Genomic DNA, 6,000 nt, shown 5'->3' on the forward strand with positions numbered 1-6,000 from the left:
ATATATATATATTTTATAGCTAATGTTTTAAAACTGTATATAAAACAACACATATATGATAATGCCTACAAATCATGATTATGCAGAGCAACACATTTGTTTGTATACATACACTACATATTAGTGTTTATACATGCACGTGCATGGGGCTTATTAGCTAATGGCAGGATAGGGCAAATGACTGGATATACACTACACCCAAAGTCACTAGTACAACCCAATAACCCTTCTGTCCCTTCTGTATGTGGATTCGATGCACAAATAGTGACCATAAGCCATAAGGAACATGAAATGATCAAAGGGTGAAAAATGTTGGTAGAGACCCCAATTAGCTACTTGCAAAGTCAACTATTTGGCTTCTTCAAGCGAATTTGGTGATCATCTGGAATGGACTGTTCACAATTTTGTTATAATTTTGAGGTTTTTATTCACTTTCTTATTATCTGTCATGAAACTGTTGGCTTTTCCAATAGTAGCTTATTTTTATCATTACTGATTTTTGGCCCTTTGATTTGAGAGCCTCCTTCTACAATTCTGTGTTTTTATGGACATTCGTATCACTAATAATGAAATAGTATTTCGACTTCCTCTTGATATACTGTACAAGTTGCTCATGGAGATTTTATCCGATCCCTCTATATTATAATTGTATGTCTTCTGGGCTTGCTGGTATTTGCATATAGAATGATGGCTGTCTTTAATATTCACTCTTTTATAACATACTACAAAAAGAGGTTAAGAAGACACTTAGTTTCATTGGAATTGAACAGATGAAGGCTCAACTGACAAGTCCATTATGTGGGTTGTGATGATTCAACTGCAGGACTCTACAGTTCTATGAAGAGGTATAGGAACTTATTCTTGGATGGATATTGGAGGACAAGCAAATCTAAAGTCACAGGGGTGTGCCAATTTGTTAGGCCAGGTCAAGTTTAGGGTTGCCACCTTTCCTGTATGTGGCGTCTTGACAAGGGGCGGGGTGCATGACATAGTGGAGCGGGGTGACATGGCATCATGGGTGGCACTATGACTTGATGATCAGTGATTGGCTGATCACCATTTCCTAATTTAGAAAACGTGTAGGTAGTTTTGACCCGTGCAGCCCTTCCAAAAACCGGGCTGTCCAGGTCAAAATCCTAGTTAAGTTACAAGTTTTGGATGGCACATGCTCCAAGCTTGAGATTAAGGTCTGCCTGGAAAAAAGAAGGGAATTTGATGGCCCTAAGGAAATGCAGCCGAAACAATTCAAATAGATGGGGAGGTGCCCAACAACCTGGCAACCACTGGTGATTTTAGCTTTCCTTATCCTTATATCCAACCACAAGTGAGATTTTACAAAAATGGTTCAAATGCTGCATGTATTAACTTCATTAATTAAAGGTACTTTTAGTGCTCATGCAGAGCGAGCACTTCTGTCTGAGGTCTGGCTGTGCTCTGCAATTTGCTCAGACTAAAGCTCAGACTTATGGCTTATGTCTGCTACTAACTTGCACATCTGAATCACTTGTGGGATGGAGTCACAAAACTCATGGAGTTTTTTCCCATATATAATACCAGGCAATTCTGCATGTTTGAGTCAGTATACCAACAAAAAAGGTTATTGATCAGTGCGCATTCCCTGGCCCCATGTGTTACTAGTAATTCATTATTTGCAAGGCCTATTGTACTTTGATATGGTATGTTAGCTTTAGTTATTTATTTATTTTTTGTTTTAGTTATTGTTTATTTTTTTATCTTATTACTATATAATATATTTATACATTTTATTTTCAGTCAATTTTATGACACACACACAATAAACATAAGCCAGGGAATGTGCTTTGATTAATGCTTTCTTTACTATGTTCAAAGCAATTTTGGTCTGCTCAGTAAACTCATAATTAATATATACTTATATTGAATATTTAATGCATCAGTCCATGTAAAGTTAGCAAAAGCTTCAACACTCTCTTAGGGGCCAATTCATTAACTTCGAGTGAAGGATTCGAAGTAAAAAAACTTCGAATTTCGAAGTGTTTGTTTGGCTACTTCGACCATCGAATGGGCTACTTCAACCTTCGACTACGACTTCTACTTCGAATCGAAGGATTCAAACTAAAAAATCATTCGACCATTCGATAGTCGAAGTACTGTCACTTTAAGAAAAATCTTCGACCCTCTAGTTCGCCACCTAAAAGCTACCGAACCCAATGTTAGCCTATGGGGAATGTCCCCATAGGCTTGGTTAAGTTTTTTTGGTCGAAGGATAATCCTTCGATCGTTCGATTCGAAGGATTTAATCGATTATTCCTTCAATCGCAGTATTTGCGCAAAATCATTCCCAGTCGAATATCAAGGGTTAATTAACCCTCGATAGTCGACCCTTGATGAATTTGCCCCTTAATGTTTAACTGCTTAAATAAGGCAATTCACTTCTTTACAGTCTTAGCTATGTTATCTCTTTTAACACAATGATTAAAAGAGATAACATCTATTTCTTTACAAATACCCTATTAACCAATTAACATATAGATGACATTAATCAACGAGATTTTAAACCTGTTTGGTATATATCTGGATGATTGTCCGCCAGATATCTGTTGGGGAGACCATTGGGAAGGGCTAATACATGGGCAGATTAACTTCCTAATCAGTCTGAAGCATCCAAACCAGCAGATTATATTTTCCTGTGTATGGCCAGTATTAGTCTCTGTTTTATATAGTATATACACCCTAGTACACTATACTCCTTTAACTGACTACCAGTTATTGAATGATTAATAGATTATCTCAGTCCAAGTTATGATATTTTTGGTAAATATAATAAATAATTGTTGGCTTGTTTTTTTTTATCATTTTAGTTTTTTAGATGCATTAAACATTCTTGATTTATCAAGCAATTGAATTCTTTCCTGCAACTCAGAGCTTTCTTGTTATGCAAAATAATGTTTACTTTGGGTAGCATTACAAGTCATATATTGTAATCATTGATGTAGGATGTTAGTTACTCCTCCGTTTATTATTTTCCTGGTGAACTACTCATATAACAAAGGGATAACATGACCACTGGAATACATTATGTGTGCTTTCCCCCGTCTTACTACTGAACTTGGATAACTGGAGGAAATTTGATACCGCCTATCAATGTTTTAGATGAGATCTTAAAGGTGAACTAAATCCTGACAAATAATAAGGCTAGAAATGCTGCATCTTATTGCAGACTTGACTGGTGCAAGTGAGTAATAGATTGCAAAGAAGTGCACATTTGTACCCCTTATGGCCTTTCTCAAGCAGCTCGTAAAAGCTGTTCTCTGTGTCTTGCACACATTTTAAATCTGCTACTTCCCCTGCCAGGAGGCAACCTTATCATATTCATGAAAAATGTATGTTCCTAAAGGTGTGATCTGGTTAATTTAGCTTTTTGTATACTCTTGACAGTATACTACTAATCATTTGCAACGGCTTTCTCTGCTGCTTATAGAGACACTCACAGTCACAGATGATGGGTAAATACTTAGGGGACATCTGTGTCCAGGTCCAGACTACAATTAAAAATAGGCCCTGGCATTATAAATACAAAGAGGCGTGAGCAGTCTTCACTAGCCCAATGAACGGTGACTGCCTACTTACATCTTACAGCAGCCTCTCTGGCTGAGTTCATAGATTGTCAGTCTAGTTCAGTCTAAGACCCCCACAGTTGAGTGTCCCCTATATAGCCAACCCGAGGCAGGTGATTGGGAGTCTTAAAGGTATATTAGATAATACAGAAGAGTCACATATAATAATACAGACACATAAACTATTCTGTGTAAAAACTTGCACATAAACGTTTTCTGTGTAAGGCATACAGAACAAAACATGACCAAGCTTAACCATCCCTATCTTTACCCAGTAGCTTATAAAAAGCCATAACTTGAAGCTGACCGCATCTAAAGACGCTTTATTTCTGACATATAATTTAAAAGCATCTGTTTATGCTGAAAGCCTTATCAATGAGATAAGGTTCAGGTAGTTAAAACTATCAACACCGCAGAACAAATAAGCCAAACCGCATGTTTATTGCAGGTATTAGATTTCAATCAGACTATGTTCTAAGGTACCTAATCTAAATGTGCTGTTTATTTTATACTAAAGATAAGTTCTGTTTCATGCTAGGAAGAACTTCCTTGGGTGTCTTTAAAAGGAATTTTATTTTGCAGCACCTTTATTCCCTTTGATTTGTTTATGTTTTATTGTCATAAAACACACTTTTTCTAACTTTAAATTAATATAAAAAATTAGACCAAACTCCCAAATCTGAATCCCCTTAATTTAAAACTTCTCCAAAAAAACACGAATTCATCGGATTATTGAAGGGAAACCAGCTCAAAACAGCCCAAAACTATTGAGAATACTGAAGGTAAAAAAATGTTACAATTCTTAAAGGGATAATCTGCCATTGACTTCTGCATGATTTCAACAGAGTATTTTCAGAACTGAATTTTCAGCAGCTTTAGAGCATACATTTTTCCCTTGATAAGCTCTACCAGAATAATTTGAGGTTTTATAAATAGGGCCCTAAATCACAATGGGTTTCATTTTGTTTTACATTTATCAACAGAAACAGACTCTTTCATGTGAAAAGAGATCTCTGCATGTTGGTGGTCCTATATATCATGGGTCTGGGTACCCATGGAAGGTACTCCCATTTCTACTTCCTTAATATGGTTCTCTGACCTAAATAATTGAAATGTTTCCAAAGATTGCCCTGTTTTCCTGAAAAAAACATACATGTTGTCAAAAACAAATCCAGATACCATTAATTGATTTATAGCCAATGAGAACTCTTCAACTATTGTACTGAGACATCTGAAACTCTAGGCCACACACAACCCAACTGAAAAGCCCTCCACTGAGCAAAGCATCCAGGAACCAAATGAGAAATATTTATACAACGAGAGAAAGTATTCAGTCTCTGAGCAGTTGAAAGTAGAAACCATTCATACACGCTCCATTCATTCACATTGCTATGGCACAATATCAATTCCATTTACTCTATTTATAACAATAATAGCAATCTAAAATTCAGTTCAACAACTACACCTCCCATCAAGAAAAGAAAAAATGAAAAGAGACTATAGAAACTAAAGTCTGTCTCATAGGAACCGCACTATGAAAGGGCAGGAGATTCAAACAGGTGTCAAATCTCCTTCTCCAGCCCAGGAGAACAGAACATTCAGCCCTGAATGTGGCCTTCCCTTCTGCACAGTTTAGGAATTTGTTGTTGGATCGAAATCTGCAATGTAAACACCTCTTTAAAAAGATTCTTTAGATACTTTAACAAAGTTTCAATACCAAAGAACATATGGATTTATCTCATAACAATATAACTTTTAATTTCCTATTCTCTGTCATTTCTTTATTGCTTAAATATTTAGAAAGCTCGCCATCTCGAGGAGGCAATTGAATGTGAATACTGATGTTCTGGAAATGAGAAACATCATGTGCAAGGATATCCCCTTCAACCTTGCACATTTCAAAGCTTTTCTCGAGCTCTGTATAGTCCTGACCTCCAGTGTTTATAAGATACCCCCTTGTTTATCACACGAATATCCTTGTTGAAAAGTATCTTCCCAACCTTTACCAGTATCTACTGTTTCCTCTTTGCTAAATATATATTCAGGTGAACTGTCTGAGACTTCATTCTGGCTTAATATGATGCTCCAGCTATGCTCTTGTTCAGAAAATTCTTCTGATTTCTTTTCACTCCCCAACCTTCGAGGCACAATAGGAGGACTTTTACCTTCTATGTAACGAGAATGACACTCGGGTCAGTGAATAGCTTGGTTTTCATTCACGTTTGTCATGGAGATTGAATGAAATGGATCTGGAGAGCTCACTGAATGGCTTTCATTTGACTTTGTTTGCTGAAATGCAACATTAGCGATTGTCATTACAGATCTGTTTACACTTTCACAGGGTCCACTTTCAAAATGATCATGAACCTCTTCATCAGCGTTACAACTAACTGAATCCTCAGTC

Source organism: Xenopus laevis, chromosome 1S, assembly GCF_017654675.1.
Source record: "Xenopus laevis strain J_2021 chromosome 1S, Xenopus_laevis_v10.1, whole genome shotgun sequence".
NCBI lineage: Eukaryota > Metazoa > Chordata > Amphibia > Anura > Pipidae > Xenopus > Xenopus laevis.